Raw genomic sequence first — 23,628 nt, forward strand, 5'->3', positions numbered from 1 at the left:
AATACTTCAATCCAAAAATACGTAACAAGAATTTGAAACTATAACCACAGTCACAAATGTGTAACAACAATCTACAATGCATGATTGAAGTCACAGATATATGACAAATATCAGCAAATGTGTACAATGATTTGTTGGCACATACACATGGTTAAATGCGGACAAAAATCCGTATAGATGGGCGACCTGTAAAAACGGGACCTTTTGATTGGCTGTGTTCTGAGAGGTGACGTTTGCTACAGTCCTGCCGCGGACGACTCGCAAATGCGTGTGCTGATTTGCAAATGCGTGTCAGGAGACTTGTGTGTGGCTCCGTAGCTACACGATCGGACCACATGGGGGCACTAATATTATACCAGCCCCGTACCACCAATATATACACCAAGAACATGGGGGGGCGTTCACTGCTATCCACCCATGGTCATGTACCATTTATTTGACATTATTTAAATTAAATTGGAATAAATGGAAGAATAAAGTGGAACTAATAAAATAAGAACCAATGATATAACCAGTGAAGCTAAAAAAAATGAATGAAGCTTCTCCACACCTGCTAATTGCCACATTAACTATACTTCCCTTTATTGCATTCAGTAAACACCATTTTTTAAAATTGATTCATTAACTTTTTATTTAGTAAACACTGACTGCACCAACCCAACCGGACTGCATCGGGTCATCTGCCTGCTACACCTGTAGACTACGAGAGTCCCCTTTTGGTCTTAATGTGGAGCTCCGGAGCCACACTCAAGTCTCCAGACACGCATTTGCAAATTGCCACACGCATTTGCGAGTCGTCCACGGCGAGACTGTAGCAACACCCAAAGGCAGGGGACGCTGAATGTTGGCATTTTGTGCTCTCAGCCTGTCAGGCGAATATGTGGAAATTTATAAAAAAGCAGCTCGCATACTTGCTTACATTTGTTAGAGTTTTTTTAATGTATTTTTTTTTTGCGGTGCAAAAGCTTACAGCACCTGGTATTCCCAGGCGGTCTCCCATCCAAGTACTAACCAGGCCCGACCCTGCTTAGCTTCCGAGATCGGACGAGATCGGGCGTGCTCAGGGTAGTATGGCCGTAAGCGACAATTCCTTTCAAAATTTTGCATTTTATACATGTGGTCTTTATTGTGGCAAATACTTCAAAAATACGTAACAAGAATCTGAAACTATAACCACAGTCACAAATGTGTAACAACAATCTACAATGCATGATTGAAGTCACAGATATATGACAAATATCAGCAAATGTGTACAATGATTTGTTGGCACATAAATGCGGACAAAAATCCGTATAGATGGGCGACCTGTAAAAACGGGACCTTTTGATTGGCTGTGTTCTTAGAGGTGACGTTTGCTACAGTCCTGCCGCGGACGACTCGCAAATGCGTGTGCTGATTTGCAAATGCGTGTCAGGAGACTTGTGTGTGGCTCCGTAGCTACACGATCGGACCACATGGGGGCACTAATATTATACCAGCCCCGTACCACCAATATATACACCAAGAACATGGGGGGGCGTTCACTGCTATCCACCCATGGTCATGTACCATTTATTTGACATTATTTAAATTAAATTGGAATAAATGGAAGAATAAAGTGGAACTAATAAAATAAGAACCAATGATATAACCAGTGAAGCTAAAAAAAATTGAATGAAGCTTCTCCACACCTGCTAATTGCCACATTAACTACACTTTCCTTTATTGCATTCAGTAAACACCATTTTTTAAAATTGATTCATTAACTTTTTATTTAGTAAACACTGACTGCACCAACCCAACCGGACTGCATCGGGTCATCTGCCTGCTACACCTGTAGACTACGAGAGTCCCCTTTTGGTCTTAATGTGGAGCTCCGGAGCCACACTCAAGTCTCCAGACACGCATTTGCAAATTGCCACACGCATTTGCGAGTCGTCCACGGCGAGACTGTAGCAACACCCAAAGGCAGGGGACGCTGAATGTTGGCATTTTGTGCTCTCAGCCTGTCAGGCGAATATGTGGAAATTTATAAAAAAAAGCAGCTCGCATACTTGCTTACATTTGTTAGAGTTTTTTTAATGTATTTTTTTTTTGCGGTGCAAAAGCTTACAGCACCTGGTATTCCCAGGCGGTCTCCCATCCAAGTACTAACCAGGCCCGACCCTGCTTAGCTTCCGAGATCGGACGAGATCGGGCGTGCTCAGGGTAGTATGGCCGTAAGCGACAATTCCTTTCAAAATTTTGCATTTTATACATGTGGTCTTTATTGTGGCAAATACTTCAATCCAAAAATACGTAACAAGAATCTGAAACTATAACCACAGTCACAAATGTGTAACAACAATCTACAATGCATGATTGAAGTCACAGATATATGACAATAATCAGCAAATGTGTACAATGATTTGTTGGCACATAAATGCGGACAAAAATCCGTATAGATGGGCGACCTGTAAAAACGGGACCTTTTGATTGGCTGTGTTCTTAGAGGTGACGTTTGCTACAGTCCTGCCGCGGACGACTCGCAAATGCGTGTGCTGATTTGCAAATGCGTGTCAGGAGACTTGTGTGTGGCTCCGTAGCTACACGATCGGACCACATGGGGGCACTAATATTATACCAGCCCCGTACCACCAATATATACACCAAGAACATGGGGGGGCGTTCACTGCTATCCACCCATGGTCATGTACCATTTATTTGACATTATTTAAATTAAATTGGAATAAATGGAAGAATAAAGTGCAACTAATAAAATAAGAACCAATGATATAACCAGTGAAGCTAAAAAAAATGAATGAAGCTTCTCCACACCTGCTAATTGCCACATTAAACTATACTTCCCTTTATTGCATTCAGTAAACACCATTTTTTAAAATTGATTCATTAACTTTTTATTTAGTAAACACTGACTGCACCAACCCAACCGGACTGCATCGGGTCATCTGCCTGCTACACCTGTAGACTACGAGAGTCCCCTTTTGGTCTTAATGTGGAGCTCCGGAGCCACACTCAAGTCTCCAGACACGCATTTGCAAATTGCTACACGCATTTGCGAGTCGTCCACGGCGAGACTGTAGCAACACCCAAAGGCAGGGGACGCTGAATGTTGGCATTTTGTGCTCTCAGCCTGTCAGGCGAATATGTGGAAATTTATAAAAAAAGCAGCTCGCATACTTGCTTACATTTGTTAGAGTTTTTTTAATTTATTTTTTTTTTTGCGGTGCAAAAGCTTGCAGCACCTGGTATATTATTCCTGTCCCCAAAAAGTCACCAGCCGTCCACCTGAATGACTACCGTCCTGTTGCTCTCACGCCAGTCATTATGAAGTGCTTCGAGAGGCTGGTTCTCCAGCACATCAGGGACTGCCTTCCTCCCACTCTGGACCCCTACCAGTTTGCATACCGGGCTAACAGATCCACTGAGGACGCCATCGACACTGCTCTGCATGTTGTGCTGGGCCACCTGGAACGACAGCAGAGCTATGCAAGGATGCTCTTTGTGGACTACAGCTCGGCATTCAACACGATCATCCCAGACATCCTCGTCGCCAAACTGGACACTCTCGGCCTCCCTGCCCTCACACGCATCTGGATTAAGGACTTTCTGACCAACAGACCCCAGACTGTGTTGCTCGGCCCCTACACGTCCTCCACCCTCATGCTGAGCACCGGTTCCCCCCAAGGATGCGTGCTGAGCCCTCTCCTGTACGCCCTCTACACCTACGACTGCAGCCCGGCCCACGGCAACAACACCATCGTCAAGTTTGCTGACGACACGACAGTGGTCGGTCTGATCTCGGAAGGTGACGAGACAGCCTACAGAGAGGAGGTAAAGAGACTGACAACTTGGTGCAAGGACAACAGACTGCACCTTAACTCTGCTAAAACAAAGGAGATTGTCGTCGACTTCAGGAGGAACAAGACGCTGCCGCCCCCCCTCTGCATCGAAGGCGTGTGTGTGGAGAGGGTCCACACGTTCAAGTTCCTGGGAGTACAGATCTCCGATGACCTTTCTTGGAGTCACAACACCACAGCAGTGGTAAAGAAGGTCCGCCAACGTCTGCACTTCCTGAGAGTCCTCAGGAAATTCAACCTGGACAGGAAGCTGCTGCTGGCCTTCTACCACTCGTCCATCGAGAGCCTGCTGACGTACTGTGTCTCCACCTGGTACAGCGGCTGCACTGAGGCGGACAGAGTGAGGCTCCAGAGGACAGTCAAAACAGCGCAAAGGATTATTGGCTGCCCTCTCCCCCCACTGTCGGACATCTACACCGCCCGGTGCCTCAGAAGGGCTCTCAACATCGTCAATGACAATACCCACCCAAACTCACACCTGTTCGACCTGTTGCCCTCTGGCAGGCGCTACAGATGCATCAAATCAAGGACCAATAGACTGAGAAACAGTTTCTTTCCGAGAGCCATCTCCATACTGAACTCTCACACACACACGAGACCACCCTAACCTCGCAAAACAGCATTGTGATGTGTTTCTATATGCCCTATTCAGTACTGAATTCCATTGCACTGTCTTCTTTATTTATCTAATTTATATATTTGTCTGTATTATTGTTGTATTGCACTGGAGAGGGGAGCCCTCTAATCTCGTTGCACACTTGAGTACAATGACAATAAAGGGATTTCTATTCTATTCTATTCTATTCTATTCCCAGGCGGCCTCCCATCCAAGTACTAACCAGGCCCGACCCTCCTTAGCTTCCGAGATCGGACGAAATCGGGCGTTCTCAGGGTAGTATGGCCGTAAGCGACAATTCCTTTCAAAATTTTGCATTTTATACATGTGGTCTTTATTGTGGCAAATACTTCAATCCAAAAATACGTAACAAGAATCTGAAACTATAACCACAGTCACAAATGTGTAACAACAATCTACAATGCATGATTGAAGTCACAGATATATGACAAATATCAGCAAATGTGTACAATGATTTGTTGGCACATACACATGGTTAAATGCGGACAAAAATCCGTATAGATGGGCGACCTGTAAAAACGGGACCTTTTGATTGGCTGTGTTCTTAGAGGTGACGTTTGCTACAGTCCTGCCGCGGACGACTCGCAAATGCGTGTGCTGATTTGCAAATGCGTGTCAGGAGACTTGTGTGTGGCTCCGTAGCTACACGATCGGACCACATGGGGGCACTAATATTATACCAGCCCCGTACCACCAATATATACACCAAGAACATGGGGGGGCGTTCACTGCTATCCACCCATGGTCATGTACCATTTATTTGACATTATTTAAATTAAATTGGAATAAATGGAAGAATAAAGTGGAACTAATAAAATAAGAACCAATGATATAACCAGTGAAGCTAAAAAAAATGAATGAAGCTTCTCCACACCTGCTAATTGCCACATTAACTATACTTCCCTTTATTGCATTCAGTAAACACCATTTTTTAAAATTGATTCATTAACTTTTTATTTAGTAAACACTGACTGCACCAACCCAACCGGACTGCATCGGGTCATCTGCCTGCTACACCTGTAGACTACGAGAGTCCCCTTTTGGTCTTAATGTGGAGCTCCGGAGCCACACTCAAGTCTCCAGACACGCATTTGCAAATTGCCACACGCATTTGCGAGTCGTCCACGGCGAGACTGTAGCAACACCCAAAGGCAGGGGACGCTGAATGTTGGCATTTTGTGCTCTCAGCCTGTCAGGCGAATATGTGGAAATTTATAAAAAAAGCAGCTCGCATACTTGCTTACATTTGTTAGAGTTTTTTTAATGTATTTTTTTTTTGCGGTGCAAAAGCTTACAGCACCTGGTATTCCCAGGCGGTCTCCCATCCAAGTACTAACCAGGCCCGACCCTGCTTAGCTTCCGAGATCGGATGAGATCGGGCGTGCTCAGGGTAGTATGGCCGTAAGCGACAATTTCTTTCAAAATTTTGCATTTTATACATGTGGTCTTTATTGTGGCAAATACTTCAATCCAAAAATACGTAACAAGAATCTGAAACTATAACCACAGTCACAAATGTGTAACAACAATCTACAATGCATGATTGAAGTCACAGATATATGACAAATATCAGCAAATGTGTACAATGATTTGTTGGCACATAAATGCGGACAAAAATCCGTATAGATGGGCCACCTGTAAAAACGGGACCTTTTGATTGGCTGTGTTCTTAGAGGTGACGTTTGCTACAGTCCTGCCGCGGACGACTCGCAAATGCGTGTGCTGATTTGCAAATGCGTGTCAGGAGACTTGTGTGTGGCTCCGTAGCTACACGATCGGACCACATGGGGGCACTAATATTATACCAGCCCCGTACCACCAATATATACACCAAGAACATGGGGGGGCGTTCACTGCTATCCACCCATGGTCATGTACCATTTATTTGACATTATTTAAATTAAATTGGAATAAATGGAAGAATAAAGTGGAACTAATAAAATAAGAACCAATGATATAACCAGTGAAGCTAAAAAAAATGAATGAAGCTTCTCCACACCTGCTAATTGCCACATTAACTATACTTCCCTTTATTGCATTCAGTAAACACCATTTTTTTAAATTGATTCATTAACTTTTTATTTAGTAAACACTGACTGCACCAACCCAACCGGACTGCATCGGGTCATCTGCCTGCTACACCTGTAGACTACGAGAGTCCCCTTTTGGTCTTAATGTGGAGCTCCGGAGCCACACTCAAGTCTCCAGACACGCATTTGCAAATTGCCACACGCATTTGCGAGTCGTCCACGGCGAGACTGTAGCAACACCCAAAGGCAGGGGACGCTGAATGTTGGCATTTTGTGCTCTCAGCCTGTCAGGCGAATATGTGGAAATTTATAAAAAAGCAGCTCGCATACTTGCTTACATTTGTTCGAGTTTTTTTAATGTATTTTTTTTTTGCGGTGCAAAAGCTTACAGCACCTGGTATTCCCAGGCGGTCTCCAATCCAAGTACTAACCAGACCCGACCCTGCTTAGCTTCCGAGATCGGGCGTGCTCAGGGTAGTATGGCCGTAAGCGACAATTTCTTTCAAAATTTTGCATTTTATACATGTGGTCTTTATTGTGGCAAATACTTCAATCCAAAAATACGTAACAAGAATCTGAAACTATAACCACAGTCACAAATGTGTAACAACAATCTACAATGCATGATTGAAGTCACAGATATATGACAAATATCAGCAAATGTGTACAATGATTTGTTGGCACATAAATGCGGACAAAAATCCGTATAGATGGGCGACCTGTAAAAACGGGACCTTTTGATTGGCTGTGTTCTTAGAGGTGACGTTTGCTACAGTCCTGCCGCGGACGACTCGCAAATGCGTGTGCTGATTTGCAAATGCGTGTCAGGAGACTTGTGTGTGGCTCCGTAGCTACACGATCGGACCACATGGGGGCACTAATATTATACCAGCCCCGTACCACCAATATATACACCAAGAACATGGGGGGGCGTTCACTGCTATCCACCCATGGTCATGTACCATTTATTTGACATTATTTAAATTAAATTGGAATAAATGGAAGAATAAAGTGGAACTAATAAAATAAGAACCAATGATATAACCAGTGAAGCTAAAAAAAATGAATGAAGCTTCTCCACACCTGCTAATTGCCACATTAACTATACTTCCCTTTATTGCATTCAGTAAACACCATTTTTTAAAATTGATTCATTAACTTTTTATTTAGTAAACACTGACTGCACCAACCCAACCGGACTGCATCGGGTCATCTGCCTGCTACACCTGTAGACTACGAGAGTCCCCTTTTGGTCTTAATGTGGAGCTCCGGAGCCACACTCAAGTCTCCAGACACGCATTTGCAAATTGCCACACGCATTTGCGAGTCGTCCACGGCGAGACTGTAGCAACACCCAAAGGCAGGGGACGCTGAATGTTGGCATTTTGTGCTCTCAGCCTGTCAGGCGAATATGTGGAAATTTATAAAAAAAGCAGCTCGCATACTTGCTTACATTTGTTAGAGTTTTTTTAATGTATTTTTTTTTTGCGGTGCAAAAGCTTACAGCACCTGGTATTCCCAGGCGGTCTCCCATCCAAGTACTAACCAGGCCCGACCCTGCTTAGCTTCCGAGATCGGATGAGATCGGGCGTGCTCAGGGTAGTATGGCCGTAAGCGACAATTTCTTTCAAAATTTTGCATTTTATACATGTGGTCTTTATTGTGGCAAATACTTCAATCCAAAAATACGTAACAAGAATCTGAAACTATAACCACAGTCACAAATGTGTAACAACAATCTACAATGCATGATTGAAGTCACAGATATATGACAAATATCAGCAAATGTGTACAATGATTTGTTGGCACATAAATGCGGACAAAAATCCGTATAGATGGGCCACCTGTAAAAACGGGACCTTTTGATTGGCTGTGTTCTTAGAGGTGACGTTTGCTACAGTCCTGCCGCGGACGACTCGCAAATGCGTGTGCTGATTTGCAAATGCGTGTCAGGAGACTTGTGTGTGGCTCCGTAGCTACACGATCGGACCACATGGGGGCACTAATATTATACCAGCCCCGTACCACCAATATATACACCAAGAACATGGGGGGGCGTTCACTGCTATCCACCCATGGTCATGTACCATTTATTTGACATTATTTAAATTAAATTGGAATAAATGGAAGAATAAAGTGGAACTAATAAAATAAGAACCAATGATATAACCAGTGAAGCTAAAAAAAATGAATGAAGCTTCTCCACACCTGCTAATTGCCACATTAACTATACTTCCCTTTATTGCATTCAGTAAACACCATTTTTTTAAATTGATTCATTAACTTTTTATTTAGTAAACACTGACTGCACCAACCCAACCGGACTGCATCGGGTCATCTGCCTGCTACACCTGTAGACTACGAGAGTCCCCTTTTGGTCTTAATGTGGAGCTCCGGAGCCACACTCAAGTCTCCAGACACGCATTTGCAAATTGCCACACGCATTTGCGAGTCGTCCATGGCGAGACTGTAGCAACACCCAAAGGCAGGGGACGCTGAATGTTGGCATTTTGTGCTCTCAGCCTGTCAGGCGAATATGTGGAAATTTATAAAAAAGCAGCTCGCATACTTGCTTACATTTGTTCGAGTTTTTTTAATGTATTTTTTTTTTGCGGTGCAAAAGCTTACAGCACCTGGTATTCCCAGGCGGTCTCCAATCCAAGTACTAACCAGACCCGACCCTGCTTAGCTTCCGAGATCGGGCGTGCTCAGGGTAGTATGGCCGTAAGCGACAATTTCTTTCAAAATTTTGCATTTTATACATGTGGTCTTTATTGTGGCAAATACTTCAATCCAAAAATACGTAACAAGAATCTGAAACTATAACCACAGTCACAAATGTGTAACAACAATCTACAATGCATGATTGAAGTCACAGATATATGACAAATATCAGCAAATGTGTACAATGATTTGTTGGCACATAAATGCGGACAAAAATCCGTATAGATGGGCCACCTGTAAAAACGGGACCTTTTGATTGGCTGTGTTCTTAGAGGTGACGTTTGCTACAGTCCTGCCGCGGACGACTCGCAAATGCGTGTGCTGATTTGCAAATGCGTGTCAGGAGACTTGTGTGTGGCTCCGTAGCTACACGATCGGACCACATGGGGGCACTAATATTATACCAGCCCCGTACCACCAATATATACACCAAGAACATGGGGGGGCGTTCACTGCTATCCACCCATGGTCATGTACCATTTATTTGACATTATTTAAATTAAATTGGAATAAATGGAAGAATAAAGTGCAACTAATAAAATAAGAACCAATGATATAACCAGTGAAGCTAAAAAAAATGAATGAAGCTTCTCCACACCTGCTAATTGCCACATTAACTATACTTGCCTTTATTGCATTCAGTAAACACCATTTTTTAAAATTGATTCATTAACTTTTTATTTAGTAAACACTGACTGCACCAACCCAACCGGACTGCATCGGGTCATCTGCCTGCTACACCTGTAGACTACGAGAGTCCCCTTTTGGTCTTAATGTGGAGCTCCGGAGCCACACTCAAGTCTCCAGACACGCATTTGCAAATTGCCACACGCATTTGCGAGTCGTCCACGGCGAGACTGTAGCAACACCCAAAGGCAGGGGACGCTGAATGTTGGCATTTTGTGCTCTCAGCCTGTCAGGCGAATATGAGGAAATTTATAAAAAAGCAGCTCGCATACTTGCTTACATTTGTTAGAGTTTTTTAAATTTTTTTTTTTTTTTTGCGGTGCAAAAGCTTACAGCACCTGGTATTCCCAGGCGGTCTCCCATCCAAGTACTAACCAGGCCCGACCCTGCTTAGCTTCCGAGATCGGATGAGATCGGGCGTGCTCAGGGTAGTATGGCCGTAAGCGACAATTTCTTTCAAAATTTTGCATTTTATACATGTGGTCTTTATTGTGGCAAATACTTCAATCCAAAAATACGTAACAAGAATCTGAAACTATAACCACAGTCACAAATGTGTAACAACAATCTACAATGCATGATTGAAGTCACAGATATATGACAAATATCAGCAAATGTGTACAATGATTTGTTGGCACATAAATGCGGACAAAAATCCGTATAGATGGGCCACCTGTAAAAACGGGACCTTTTGATTGGCTGTGTTCTTAGAGGTGACGTTTGCTACAGTCCTGCCGCGGACGACTCGCAAATGCGTGTGCTGATTTGCAAATGCGTGTCAGGAGACTTGTGTGTGGCTCCGTAGCTACACGATCGGACCACATGGGGGCACTAATATTATACCAGCCCCGTACCACCAATATATACACCAAGAACATGGGGGGGCGTTCACTGCTATCCACCCATGGTCATGTACCATTTATTTGACATTATTTAAATTAAATTGGAATAAATGGAAGAATAAAGTGCAACTAATAAAATAAGAACCAATGATATAACCAGTGAAGCTAAAAAAAATGAATGAAGCTTCTCCACACCTGCTAATTGCCACATTAACTATACTTGCCTTTATTGCATTCAGTAAACACCATTTTTTAAAATTGATTCATTAACTTTTTATTTAGTAAACACTGACTGCACCAACCCAACCGGACTGCATCGGGTCATCTGCCTGCTACACCTGTAGACTACGAGAGTCCCCTTTTGGTCTTAATGTGGAGCTCCGGAGCCACACTCAAGTCTCCAGACACGCATTTGCAAATTGCCACACGCATTTGCGAGTCGTCCACGGCGAGACTGTAGCAACACCCAAAGGCAGGGGACGCTGAATGTTGGCATTTTGTGCTCTCAGCCTGTCAGGCGAATATGTGGAAATTTATAAAAAAGCAGCTCGCATACTTGCTTACATTTGTTAGAGTTTTTTTAAATTTTTTTTTTTTTGCGGTGTAAAAGCTTACAGCACCTGGTATTCCCAGGCGGTCTCCCATCCAAGTACTAACCAGGCCCGACCCTGCTTAGCTTCCGAGATCGGACGAGATCGGGCGTTCTCAGGGTAGTATGGCCGTAAGCGACAATTCCTTTCAAAATTTTGCATTTTATACATGTGGTCTTTATTGTGGCAAATACTTCAATCCAAAAATACTTAACAAGAATCTGAAATTATAACCACAGTCACAAATGTGTAACAACAATCTACATGGCATGATTGAAGTCACAGATATATGACAAATATCAGCAAATGTGTACAATGATTTGTTGGCACATACACATGGTTAAATGCGGACAAAAATCCGTATAGATGGGCGACCTGTAAAAACGGGACCTTTTGATTGGCTGTGTTCTTAGAGGTGACGTTTGCTACAGTCCTGCCGCGGACGACTCGCAAATGCGTGTGCTGATTTGCAAATGCGTGTCAGGAGACTTGTGTGTGGCTCCGTAGCTACACGATCGGACCACATGGGGGCACTAATATTATACCAGCCCCGTACCACCAATATATACACCAAGAACATGGGGGGGCGTTCACTGCTATCCACCCATGGTCATGTACCATTTATTTGACATTATTTAAATTAAATTGGAATAAATGGAAGAATAAAGTGCAACTAATAAAATAAGAACCAATGATATAACCAGTGAAGCTAAAAAAAATGAATGAAGCTTCTCCACACCTGCTAATTGCCACATTAACTATACTTGCCTTTATTGCATTCAGTAAACACCATTTTTTAAAATTGATTCATTAACTTTTTATTTAGTAAACACTGACTGCACCAACCCAACCGGACTGCATCGGGTCATCTGCCTGCTACACCTGTAGACTACGAGAGTCCCCTTTTGGTCTTAATGTGGAGCTCCGGAGCCACACTCAAGTCTCCAGACACGCATTTGCAAATTGCCACACGCATTTGCGAGTCGTCCACGGCGAGACTGTAGCAACACCCAAAGGCAGGGGACGCTGAATGTTGGCATTTTGTGCTCTCAGCCTGTCAGGCGAATATGAGGAAATTTATAAAAAAGCAGCTCGCATACTTGCTTACATTTGTTAGAGTTTTTTAAATTTTTTTTTTTTTTTTGCGGTGCAAAAGCTTACAGCACCTGGTATTCCCAGGCGGTCTCCCATCCAAGTACTAACCAGGCCCGACCCTGCTTAGCTTCCGAGATCGGATGAGATCGGGCGTGCTCAGGGTAGTATGGCCGTAAGCGACAATTTCTTTCAAAATTTTGCATTTTATACATGTGGTCTTTATTGTGGCAAATACTTCAATCCAAAAATACGTAACAAGAATCTGAAACTATAACCACAGTCACAAATGTGTAACAACAATCTACAATGCATGATTGAAGTCACAGATATATGACAAATATCAGCAAATGTGTACAATGATTTGTTGGCACATAAATGCGGACAAAAATCCGTATAGATGGGCCACCTGTAAAAACGGGACCTTTTGATTGGCTGTGTTCTGAGAGGTGACGTTTGCTACAGTCCTGCCGCGGACGACTCGCAAATGCGTGTGCTGATTTGCAAATGCGTGTCAGGAGACTTGTGTGTGGCTCCGTAGCTACACGATCGGACCACATGGGGGCACGAATATTATACCAGCCCCGTACCACCAATATATACACCAAGAACATGGGGGGGCGTTCACTGCTATCCACCCATGGTCATGTACCATTTATTTGACATTATTTAAATTAAATTGGAATAAATGGAAGAATAAAGTGGAACTAATAAAATAAGAACCAATGATATAACCAGTGAAGCTAAAAAAAATGAATGAAGCTTCTCCACACCTGCTAATTGCCACATTAACTATACTTCCCTTTATTGCATTCAGTAAACACCATTTTTTAAAATTGATTCATTAACTTTTTATTTAGTAAACACTGACTGCACCAACCCAACCGGACTGCATCGGGTCATCTGCCTGCTACACCTGTAGACTACGAGAGTCCCCTTTTGGTCTTAATGTGGAGCTCCGGAGCCACACTCAAGTCTCCAGACACGCATTTGCAAATTGCCACACGCATTTGCGAGTCGTCCACGGCGAGACTGTAGCAACACCCAAAGGCAGGGGACGCTGAATGTTGGCATTTTGTGCTCTCAGCCTGTCAGGCGAATATGTGGAAATTTATAAAAAAGCAGCTCGCATACTTGCTTACATTTGTTAGAGTTTTTTTAATGTATTTTTTTTTTGCGGTGCAAAAGCTTACAGCACCTGGTATTCCCAGGCGGTCTCCCATCCAAGTACTAACCAGGCCCGACCCTGCTTAGCTTCCGAGATCGGACGAGATCGGGCGTGCTCAGGGTAGTATGGCCGTAAGCGACAATTCCTTTCAAAATTTTGCATTTTATACATGTGGTCTTTATTGTGGCAAATACTTCAAAAATACGTAACAAGAATCTGAAACTATAACCACAGTCACAAATGTGTAACAACAATCTACAATGCATGATTGAAGTCACAGATATATGACAAATATCAGCAAATGTGTACAATGATTTGTTGGCACATAAATGCGGACAAAAATCCGTATAGATGGGCGACCTGTAAAAACGGGACCTTTTGATTGGCTGTGTTCTTAGAGGTGACGTTTGCTACAGTCCTGCCGCGGACGACTCGCAAATGCGTGTGCTGATTTGCAAATGCGTGTCAGGAGACTTGTGTGTGGCTCCGTAGCTACACGATCGGACCACATGGGGGCACTAATATTATACCAGCCCCGTACCACCAATATATACACCAAGAACATGGGGGGGCGTTCACTGCTATCCACCCATGGTCATGTACCATTTATTTGACATTATTTAAATTAAATTGGAATAAATGGAAGAATAAAGTGGAACTAATAAAATAAGAACCAATGATATAACCAGTGAAGCTAAAAAAAATTGAATGAAGCTTCTCCACACCTGCTAATTGCCACATTAACTACACTTTCCTTTATTGCATTCAGTAAACACCATTTTTTAAAATTGATTCATTAACTTTTTATTTAGTAAACACTGACTGCACCAACCCAACCGGACTGCATCGGGTCATCTGCCTGCTACACCTGTAGACTACGAGAGTCCCCTTTTGGTCTTAATGTGGAGCTCCGGAGCCACACTCAAGTCTCCAGACACGCATTTGCAAATTGCCACACGCATTTGCGAGTCGTCCACGGCGAGACTGTAGCAACACCCAAAGGCAGGGGACGCTGAATGTTGGCATTTTGTGCTCTCAGCCTGTCAGGCGAATATGTGGAAATTTATAAAAAAAAGCAGCTCGCATACTTGCTTACATTTGTTAGAGTTTTTTTAATGTATTTTTTTTTTGCGGTGCAAAAGCTTACAGCACCTGGTATTCCCAGGCGGTCTCCCATCCAAGTACTAACCAGGCCCGACCCTGCTTAGCTTCCGAGATCGGACGAGATCGGGCGTGCTCAGGGTAGTATGGCCGTAAGCGACAATTCCTTTCAAAATTTTGCATTTTATACATGTGGTCTTTATTGTGGCAAATACTTCAATCCAAAAATACGTAACAAGAATCTGAAACTATAACCACAGTCACAAATGTGTAACAACAATCTACAATGCATGATTGAAGTCACAGATATATGACAATAATCAGCAAATGTGTACAATGATTTGTTGGCACATAAATGCGGACAAAAATCCGTATAGATGGGCGACCTGTAAAAACGGGACCTTTTGATTGGCTGTGTTCTTAGAGGTGACGTTTGCTACAGTCCTGCCGCGGACGACTCGCAAATGCGTGTGCTGATTTGCAAATGCTTGTCAGGAGACTTGTGTGTGGCTCCGTAGCTACACGATCGGACCACATGGGGGCACTAATATTATACCAGCCCCGTACCACCAATATATACACCAAGAACATGGGGGGGCGTTCACTGCTATCCACCCATGGTCATGTACCATTTATTTGACATTATTTAAATTAAATTGGAATAAATGGAAGAATAAAGTGCAACTAATAAAATAAGAACCAATGATATAACCAGTGAAGCTAAAAAAAATGAATGAAGCTTCTCCACACCTGCTAATTGCCACATTAAACTATACTTCCCTTTATTGCATTCAGTAAACACCATTTTTTAAAATTGATTCATTAACTTTTTATTTAGTAAACACTGACTGCACCAACCCAACCGGACTGCATCGGGTCATCTGCCTGCTACACCTGTAGACTACGAGAGTCCCCTTTTGGTCTTAATGTGGAGCTCCGGAGCCACACTCAAGTCTCCAGACACGCATTTGCAAATTGCTACACGCATTTGCGAGTCGTCCACGGCGAGACTGTAGCAACACCCAAAGGCAGGGGACGCTGAATGTTGGCATTTTGTGCTCTCAGCCTGTCAGGCGAATATGTGGAAATTTATAAAAAAGCAGCTCGCATACTTGCTTACATTTGTTCGAGTTTTTTTAATGTATTTTTTTTTTGCGGTGCAAAAGCTTACAGCACCTGGTATTCCCAGGCGGTCTCCAATCCAAGTACTAACCAGACCCGACCCTGCTTAGCTTCCGAGATCGGGCGTGCTCAGGGTAGTATGGCCGTAAGCGACAATTTCTTTCAAAATTTTGCATTTTATACATGTGGTCTTTATTGTGGCAAATACTTCAATCCAAAAATACGTAACAAGAATCTGAAACTATAACCACAGTCACAAATGTGTAACAACAATCTACAATGCATGATTGAAGTCACAGATATATGACAAATATCAGCAAATGTGTACAATGATTTGTTGGCACATAAATGCGGACAAAAATCCGTATAGATGGGCCACCTGTAAAAACGGGACCTTTTGATTGGCTGTGTTCTTAGAGGTGACGTTTGCTACAGTCCTGCCGCGGACGACTCGCAAATGCGTGTGCTGATTTGCAAATGCGTGTCAGGAGACTTGTGTGTGGCTCCGTAGCTACACGATCGGACCACATGGGGGCACTAATATTATACCAGCCCCGTACCACCAATATATACACCAAGAACATGGGGGGGCGTTCACTGCTATCCACCCATGGTCATGTACCATTTATTTGACATTATTTAAATTAAATTGGAATAAATGGAAGAATAAAGTGGAACTAATAAAATAAGAACCAATGATATAACCAGTGAAGCTAAAAAAAATGAATGAAGCTTCTCCACACCTGCTAATTGCCACATTAACTATACTTCCCTTTATTGCATTCAGTAAACACCATTTTTTTAAATTGATTCATTAACTTTTTATTTAGTAAACACTGACTGCACCAACCCAACCGGACTGCATCGGGTCATCTGCCTGCTACACCTGTAGACTACGAGAGTCCCCTTTTGGTCTTAATGTGGAGCTCCGGAGCCACACTCAAGTCTCCAGACACGCATTTGCAAATTGCCACACGCATTTGCGAGTCGTCCACGGCGAGACTGTAGCAACACCCAAAGGCAGGGGACGCTGAATGTTGGCATTTTGTGCTCTCAGCCTGTCAGGCGAATATGTGGAAATTTATAAAAAAGCAGCTCGCATACTTGCTTACATTTGTTCGAGTTTTTTTAATGTATTTTTTTTTTGCGGTGCAAAAGCTTACAGCACCTGGTATTCCCAGGCGGTCTCCAATCCAAGTACTAACCAGACCCGACCCTGCTTAGCTTCCGAGATCGGGCGTGCTCAGGGTAGTATGGCCGTAAGCGACAATTTCTTTCAAAATTTTGCATTTTATACATGTGGTCTTTATTGTGGCAAATACTTCAATCCAAAAATACGTAACAAGAATCTGAAACTATAACCACAGTCACAAATGTGTAACAACAATCTACAATGCATGATTGAAGTCACAGATATATGACAAATATCAGCAAATGTGTACAATGATTTGTTGGCACATAAATGCGGACAAAAATCCGTATAGATGGGCCACCTGTAAAAACGGGACCTTTTGATTGGCTGTGTTCTTAGAGGTGACGTTTGCTACAGTCCTGCCGCGGACGACTCGCAAATGCGTGTGCTGATTTGCAAATGCGTGTCAGGAGACTTGTGTGTGGCTCCGTAGCTACACGATCGGACCACATGGGGGCACTAATATTATACCAGCCCCGTACCACCAATATATACACCAAGAACATGGGGGGGCGTTCACTGCTATCCACCCATGGTCATGTACCATTTATTTGACATTATTTAAATTAAATTGGAATAAATGGAAGAATAAAGTGCAACTAATAAAATAAGAACCAATGATATAACCAGTGAAGCTAAAAAAAATGAATGAAGCTTCTCCACACCTGCTAATTGCCACATTAACTATACTTGCCTTTATTGCATTCAGTAAACACCATTTTTTAAAATTGATTCATTAACTTTTTATTTAGTAAACACTGACTGCACCAACCCAACCGGACTGCATCGGGTCATCTGCCTGCTACACCTGTAGACTACGAGAGTCCCCTTTTGGTCTTAATGTGGAGCTCCGGAGCCACACTCAAGTCTCCAGACACGCATTTGCAAATTGCCACACGCATTTGCGAGTCGTCCACGGCGAGACTGTAGCAACACCCAAAGGCAGGGGACGCTGAATGTTGGCATTTTGTGCTCTCAGCCTGTCAGGCGAATATGAGGAAATTTATAAAAAAGCAGCTCGCATACTTGCTTACATTTGTTAGAGTTTTTTAAATTTTTTTTTTTTTTTTGCGGTGCAAAAGCTTACAGCACCTGGTATTCCCAGGCGGTCTCCCATCCAAGTACTAACCAGGCCCGACCCTGCTTAGCTTCCGAGATCGGATGAGATCGGGCGTGCTCAGGGTAGTATGGCCGTAAGCGACAATTTCTTTCAAAATTTTGCATTTTATACATGTGGTCTTTATTGTGGCAAATACTTCAATCCAAAAATACGTAACAAGAATCTGAAACTATAACCACAGTCACAAATGTGTAACAACAATCTACAATGCATGATTGAAGTCACAGATATATGACAAATATCAGCAAATGTGTACAATGATTTGTTGGCACATAAATGCGGACAAAAATCCGTATAGATGGGCCACCTGTAAAAACGGGACCTTTTGATTGGCTGTGTTCTTAGAGGTGACGTTTGCTACAGTCCTGCCGCGGACGACTCGCAAATGCGTGTGCTGATTTGCAAATGCGTGTCAGGAGACTTGTGTGTGGCTCCGTAGCTACACGATCGGACCACATGGGGGCACTAATATTATACCAGCCCCGTACCACCAATATATACACCAAGAACATGGGGGGGCGTTCACTGCTATCCACCCATGGTCATGTACCATTTATTTGACATTATTTAAATTAAATTGGAATAAATGGAAGAATAAAGTGCAACTAATAAAATAAGAACCAATGATATAACCAGTGAAGCTAAAAAAAATGAATGAAGCTTCTCCACACCTGCTAATTGCCACATTAACTATACTTGCCTTTATTGCATTCAGTAAACACCATTTTTTAAAATTGATTCATTAACTTTTTATTTAGTAAACACTGACTGCACCAACCCAACCGGACTGCATCGGGTCATCTGCCTGCTACACCTGTAGACTACGAGAGTCCCCTTTTGGTCTTAATGTGGAGCTCCGGAGCCACACTCAAGTCTCCAGACACGCATTTGCAAATTGCCACACGCATTTGCGAGTCGTCCACGGCGAGACTGTAGCAACACCCAAAGGCAGGGGACGCTGAATGTTGGCATTTTGTGCTCTCAGCCTGTCAGGCGAATATGTGGAAATTTATAAAAAAGCAGCTCGCATACTTGCTTACATTTGTTAGAGTTTTTTTAAATTTTTTTTTTTTTGCGGTGTAAAAGCTTACAGCACCTGGTATTCCCAGGCGGTCTCCCATCCAAGTACTAACCAGGCCCGACCCTGCTTAGCTTCCGAGATCGGACGAGATCGGGCGTTCTCAGGGTAGTATGGCCGTAAGCGACAATTCCTTTCAAAATTTTGCATTTTATACATGTGGTCTTTATTGTGGCAAATACTTCAATCCAAAAATACTTAACAAGAATCTGAAATTATAACCACAGTCACAAATGTGTAACAACAATCTACATGGCATGATTGAAGTCACAGATATATGACAAATATCAGCAAATGTGTACAATGATTTGTTGGCACATACACATGGTTAAATGCGGACAAAAATCCGTATAGATGGGCGACCTGTAAAAACGGGACCTTTTGATTGGCTGTGTTCTTAGAGGTGACGTTTGCTACAGTCCTGCCGCGGACGACTCGCAAATGCGTGTGCTGATTTGCAAATGCGTGTCAGGAGACTTGTGTGTGGCTCCGTAGCTACACGATCGGACCACATGGGGGCACTAATATTATACCAGCCCCGTACCACCAATATATACACCAAGAACATGGGGGGGCGTTCACTGCTATCCACCCATGGTCATGTACCATTTATTTGACAATATTTAAATTAAATTGGAATAAATGGAAGAATAAAGTGGAACTAATAAAATAAGAACCAATGATATAACCAGTGAAGCTAAAAAAAATGAATGAAGCTTCTCCACACCTGCTAATTGCCACATTAACTATACTTGCCATTATTGCATTCAGTAAACACCATTTTTTAAAATTGATTCATTAACTTTTTATTTAGTAAACACTGACTGCACCAACCCAACCGGACTGCATCGGGTCATCTGCCTGCTACACCTGTAGACTACGAGAGTCCCCTTTTGGTCTTAATGTGGAGCTCCGGAGCCACACTCAAGTCTCCAGACACGCATTTGCAAATTGCCACACGCATTTGCGAGTCGTCCACGGCGAGACTGTAGCAACACCCAAAGGCAGGGGACGCTGAATGTTGGCATTTTGTGCTCTCAGCCTGTCAGAGAATATGTGGAAATTTATAAAAAAAGCAGCTCGCATACTTGCTTACATTTGTTAGAGTTTTTTTAATGTATTTTTTTTTTGCGGTGCAAAAGCTTACAGCACCTGGTATTCCCAGGCGGTCTCCCATCCAAGTACTAACCAGGCCCGACCCTGCTTAGCTTCCGAGATCGGATGAGATCGGGCGTGCTCAGGGTAGTATGGCCGTAAGCGACATTTTCTTTCAAAATTTTGCATTTTATACATGTGGTCTTTATTGTGGCAAATACTTCAATCCAAAAATACGTAACAAGAATCTGAAACTATAACCACAGTCACAAATGTGTAACAACAATCTACAATGCATGATTGAAGTCACAGATATATGACAAATATCAGCAAATGTGTACAATTCTTTGTTGGCACATACACATGGTTAAATGCGGACAAAAATCCGTATAGATGGGCGACCTGTAAAAACGGGACCTTTTGATTGGCTGTGTTCTTAGAGGTGACGTTTGCTACAGTCCTGCCGCGGACGACTCGCAAATGCGTGTGCTGATTTGCAAATGCGTGTCAGGAGACTTGTGTGTGGCTCCGTAGCTACACGATCGGACCACATGGGGGCACTAATATTATACCAGCCCCGTACCACCAATATATACACCAAGAACATGGGGGGGCGTTCACTGCTATCCACCCATGGTCATGTACCATTTATTTGACATTATTTAAATTAAATTGGAATAAATGGAAGAATAAAGTGGAACTAATAAAATAAGAACCAATGATATAACCAGTGAAGCTAAAAAAAATGAATGAAGCTTCTCCACACCTGCTAATTGCCACATTAACTATACTTCCCTTTATTGCATTCAGTAAACACCATTTTTTAAAATTGATTCATTAACTTTTTATTTAGTAAACACTGACTGCACCAACCCAACCGGACTGCATCGGGTCATCTGCCTGCTACACCTGTAGACTACGAGAGTCCCCTTTTGGTCTTAATGTGGAGCTCCGGAGCCACACTCAAGTCTCCAGACACGCATTTGCAAATTGCCACACGCATTTGCGAGTCGTCCTCGGCGAGACTGTAGCAACACCCAAAGGCAGGGGACGCTGAATGTTGGCATTTTGTGCTCTCAGCCTGTCAGGCGAATATGTGGAAATTTATAAAAAAGCAGCTCGCATACTTGCTTACATTTGTTAGAGTTTTTTTAAATTTTTTTTTTTTTGCGGTGTAAAAGCTTACAGCACCTGGTATTCCCAGGCGACTCCCATCCAAGTACTAACCAGGCCCGACCCTGCTTAGCTTCCGAGATCGGACGAGATCGGGCGTTCTCAGGGTAGTATGGCCGTAAGCGACAATTCCTTTCAAAATTTTGCATTTTATACATGTGGTCTTTATTGTGGCAAATACTTCAATCCAAAAATACGTAACAAGAATTTGAAACTATAACCACAGTCACAAATGTGTAACAACAATCTACAATGCATGATTGAAGTCACAGATATATGACAAATATCAGCAAATGTGTACAATGATTTGTTGGCACATACACATGGTTAAATGCGGACAAAAATCCGTATAGATGGGCGACCTGTAAAAACGGGACCTTTTGATTGGCTGTGTTCTGAGAGGTGACGTTTGCTACAGTCCTGCCGCGGACGACTCGCAAATGCGTGTGCTGATTTGCAAATGCGTGTCAGGAGACTTGTGTGTGGCTCCGTAGCTACACGATCGGACCACATGGGGGCACGAATATTATACCAGCCCCGTACCACCAATATATACACCAAGAACATGGGGGGGCGTTCACTGCTATCCACCCATGGTCATGTACCATTTATTTGACATTATTTAAATTAAATTGGAATAAATGGAAGAATAAAGTGGAACTAATAAAATAAGAACCAATGATATAACCAGTGAAGCTAAAAAAAATGAATGAAGCTTCTCCACACCTGCTAATTGCCACATTAACTATACTTCCCTTTATTGCATTCAGTAAACACCATTTTTTAAAATTGATTCATTAACTTTTTATTTAGTAAACACTGACTGCACCAACCCAACCGGACTGCATCGGGTCATCTGCCTGCTACACCTGTAGACTACGAGAGTCCCCTTTTGGTCTTAATGTGGAGCTCCGGAGCCACACTCAAGTCTCCAGACACGCATTTGCAAATTGCCACACGCATTTGCGAGTCGTCCACGGCGAGACTGTAGCAACACCCAAAGGCAGGGGACGCTGAATGTTGGCATTTTGTGCTCTCAGCCTGTCAGGCGAATATGTGGAAATTTATAAAAAAGCAGCTCGCATACTTGCTTACATTTGTTAGAGTTTTTTTAATGTATTTTTTTTTTGCGGTGCAAAAGCTTACAGCACCTGGTATTCCCAGGCGGTCTCCCATCCAAGTACTAACCAGGCCCGACCCTGCTTAGCTTCCGAGATCGGACGAGATCGGGCGTGCTCAGGGTAGTATGGCCGTAAGCGACAATTCCTTTCAAAATTTTGCATTTTATACATGTGGTCTTTATTGTGGCAAATACTTCAAAAATACGTAACAAGAATCTGAAACTATAACCACAGTCACAAATGTGTAACAACAATCTACAATGCATGATTGAAGTCACAGATATATGACAAATATCAGCAAATGTGTACAATGATTTGTTGGCACATAAATGCGGACAAAAATCCGTATAGATGGGCGACCTGTAAAAACGGGACCTTTTGATTGGCTGTGTTCTTAGAGGTGACGTTTGCTACAGTCCTGCCGCGGACGACTCGCAAATGCGTGTGCTGATTTGCAAATGCGTGTCAGGAGACTTGTGTGTGGCTCCGTAGCTACACGATCGGACCACATGGGGGCACTAATATTATACCAGCCCCGTACCACCAATATATACACCAAGAACATGGGGGGGCGTTCACTGCTATCCACCCATGGTCATGTACCATTTATTTGACATTATTTAAATTAAATTGGAATAAATGGAAGAATAAAGTGGAACTAATAAAATAAGAACCAATGATATAACCAGTGAAGCTAAAAAAAATTGAATGAAGCTTCTCCACACCTGCTAATTGCCACATTAACTACACTTTCCTTTATTGCATTCAGTAAACACCATTTTTTAAAATTGATTCATTAACTTTTTATTTAGTAAACACTGACTGCACCAACCCAACCGGACTGCATCGGGTCATCTGCCTGCTACACCTGTAGACTACGAGAGTCCCCTTTTGGTCTTAATGTGGAGCTCCGGAGCCACACTCAAGTCTCCAGACACGCATTTGCAAATTGCCACACGCATTTGCGAGTCGTCCACGGCGAGACTGTAGCAACACCCAAAGGCAGGGGACGCTGAA

General features: G+C 43.0%; 14 non-coding genes and 4 pseudogenes across 14 annotated transcripts; all 18 read right to left on the minus strand.

Moving 5' to 3' along the window:
- Positions 1 to 963: 963 nt before the first annotated feature.
- LOC148331608 (5S ribosomal RNA) lies at positions 964 to 1,082 on the minus strand. Its single transcript, XR_015844793.1, has one exon. It is a non-coding gene; the product is annotated as a 5S ribosomal RNA (ribosomal RNA).
- A 1,003-nt stretch (positions 1,083 to 2,085) lies between these two features.
- Positions 2,086 to 2,204, minus strand: LOC148331609 (5S ribosomal RNA). Its single transcript, XR_015844794.1, has one exon. It is a non-coding gene; the product is annotated as a 5S ribosomal RNA (ribosomal RNA).
- Positions 2,205 to 5,764: 3,560 nt separating this feature from the next.
- On the minus strand, positions 5,765 to 5,883 carry LOC148331610 (5S ribosomal RNA). Its single transcript, XR_015844971.1, has one exon. It is a non-coding gene; the product is annotated as a 5S ribosomal RNA (ribosomal RNA).
- Positions 5,884 to 6,888: 1,005 nt separating this feature from the next.
- On the minus strand, positions 6,889 to 6,997 carry LOC148331611 (5S ribosomal RNA; annotated as a pseudogene).
- Positions 6,998 to 8,003: 1,006 nt separating this feature from the next.
- Positions 8,004 to 8,122, minus strand: LOC148331612 (5S ribosomal RNA). Its single transcript, XR_015844972.1, has one exon. It is a non-coding gene; the product is annotated as a 5S ribosomal RNA (ribosomal RNA).
- Positions 8,123 to 9,127: 1,005 nt separating this feature from the next.
- On the minus strand, positions 9,128 to 9,236 carry LOC148331613 (5S ribosomal RNA; annotated as a pseudogene).
- Positions 9,237 to 10,243: 1,007 nt separating this feature from the next.
- Positions 10,244 to 10,362, minus strand: LOC148331614 (5S ribosomal RNA). The gene has a single exon (XR_015844974.1). It is a non-coding gene; the product is annotated as a 5S ribosomal RNA (ribosomal RNA).
- A 1,005-nt stretch (positions 10,363 to 11,367) lies between these two features.
- Positions 11,368 to 11,486, minus strand: LOC148331615 (5S ribosomal RNA). Its single transcript, XR_015844876.1, has one exon. It is a non-coding gene; the product is annotated as a 5S ribosomal RNA (ribosomal RNA).
- A 1,017-nt stretch (positions 11,487 to 12,503) lies between these two features.
- On the minus strand, positions 12,504 to 12,622 carry LOC148331616 (5S ribosomal RNA). The gene has a single exon (XR_015844975.1). It is a non-coding gene; the product is annotated as a 5S ribosomal RNA (ribosomal RNA).
- A 1,005-nt stretch (positions 12,623 to 13,627) lies between these two features.
- Positions 13,628 to 13,746, minus strand: LOC148331617 (5S ribosomal RNA). The gene has a single exon (XR_015844795.1). It is a non-coding gene; the product is annotated as a 5S ribosomal RNA (ribosomal RNA).
- A 1,003-nt stretch (positions 13,747 to 14,749) lies between these two features.
- On the minus strand, positions 14,750 to 14,868 carry LOC148331618 (5S ribosomal RNA). Its single transcript, XR_015844796.1, has one exon. It is a non-coding gene; the product is annotated as a 5S ribosomal RNA (ribosomal RNA).
- Positions 14,869 to 15,874: 1,006 nt separating this feature from the next.
- LOC148331619 (5S ribosomal RNA) lies at positions 15,875 to 15,983 on the minus strand (annotated as a pseudogene).
- A 1,005-nt stretch (positions 15,984 to 16,988) lies between these two features.
- LOC148331620 (5S ribosomal RNA) lies at positions 16,989 to 17,097 on the minus strand (annotated as a pseudogene).
- Positions 17,098 to 18,104: 1,007 nt separating this feature from the next.
- Positions 18,105 to 18,223, minus strand: LOC148331621 (5S ribosomal RNA). The gene has a single exon (XR_015844976.1). It is a non-coding gene; the product is annotated as a 5S ribosomal RNA (ribosomal RNA).
- A 1,005-nt stretch (positions 18,224 to 19,228) lies between these two features.
- LOC148331622 (5S ribosomal RNA) lies at positions 19,229 to 19,347 on the minus strand. The gene has a single exon (XR_015844888.1). It is a non-coding gene; the product is annotated as a 5S ribosomal RNA (ribosomal RNA).
- Positions 19,348 to 20,362: 1,015 nt separating this feature from the next.
- On the minus strand, positions 20,363 to 20,481 carry LOC148331623 (5S ribosomal RNA). Its single transcript, XR_015844977.1, has one exon. It is a non-coding gene; the product is annotated as a 5S ribosomal RNA (ribosomal RNA).
- Positions 20,482 to 21,496: 1,015 nt separating this feature from the next.
- LOC148331624 (5S ribosomal RNA) lies at positions 21,497 to 21,614 on the minus strand. The gene has a single exon (XR_015844919.1). It is a non-coding gene; the product is annotated as a 5S ribosomal RNA (ribosomal RNA).
- A 1,015-nt stretch (positions 21,615 to 22,629) lies between these two features.
- Positions 22,630 to 22,748, minus strand: LOC148331625 (5S ribosomal RNA). The gene has a single exon (XR_015844797.1). It is a non-coding gene; the product is annotated as a 5S ribosomal RNA (ribosomal RNA).
- Between the last annotated feature and the right edge of the window lie 880 nt (positions 22,749 to 23,628).

This window comes from Idiotropiscis lumnitzeri, chromosome 8, assembly GCF_059441095.1.
Source record: "Idiotropiscis lumnitzeri isolate Australia: NSW breed Sydney's pygmy pipehorse chromosome 8, RoL_Ilum_1.0, whole genome shotgun sequence".
NCBI classification, from domain to species: domain Eukaryota; kingdom Metazoa; phylum Chordata; class Actinopteri; order Syngnathiformes; family Syngnathidae; genus Idiotropiscis; species Idiotropiscis lumnitzeri.